Below are 821 nucleotides of genomic sequence, written 5' to 3' on the forward strand. Positions count from 1 at the left end.
TTCGGTTGGGACAGCGGTCATGAGTTTGGATGCCACTTGGCGCCAGGCGGAGCCAGGTAGAAAAATAGGTGGCACTTTGGGTGAGGGTGGAGGTGATGAGTTGGTGTTTGAGTCCAGGTTAGATGAAGAAATGGAACCACGGTCTGAGTTTTCCTCGTCTTCGGAAGGGGGAAGGTGTGTGTCGGAGTGTTGATTGTCAAGTTGCGTAGGAGAGGGAGGGGATGTGCGACCTTTCTTAAAAGCGGCAAGAGGCGGAGTGGACTTGCGTTTGACTGTGTTGCGTCCGCGGGTCATGGCGATGCGGGATGCGAATTAGTTGTGGAGTGCGATTGGACGCGACCCGGCTGCGTACACCCCTCAGGTGTACTTGCCTCGTGGTCAGGGGGGAGTAGAGAAGAGAACTTACGTGTGGAGAGTGAAGTCTGAATGACTGTTGAGCTCGAAGTGCTAGCTGCTGACTTGGAGTTCACTTCGTTGGAGTAGGTGGTGTTCATCAGCTGCTGTTGAGCGTAGCTAGATGTGACAACTTGATGTGACAACTGAAGGTGATGAACTATGAACTATATTATATAGTTAAATATAGTTTATACTTGATACAATTTTCAAAATATTTTTAATTGTTTTGACCAGTTTACGGACAATTTCATGTTTCAATATTTTTTTTTTTTTTTTTTCTATGAATATCAATAAAGTTTTATTTGTTAGACCAAAGTGTAAAAATTGAATACAAGGCTCCTGATATATTGTTACAATAGCAGGTTAAAAAATATTAAATATACATAGTCACAATTTTTTTTTATAAGCATTTAAAGATCAAACTT

Source organism: Acyrthosiphon pisum, chromosome A3 (genome assembly GCF_005508785.2).
Source record: "Acyrthosiphon pisum isolate AL4f chromosome A3, pea_aphid_22Mar2018_4r6ur, whole genome shotgun sequence".
NCBI lineage: Eukaryota > Metazoa > Arthropoda > Insecta > Hemiptera > Aphididae > Acyrthosiphon > Acyrthosiphon pisum.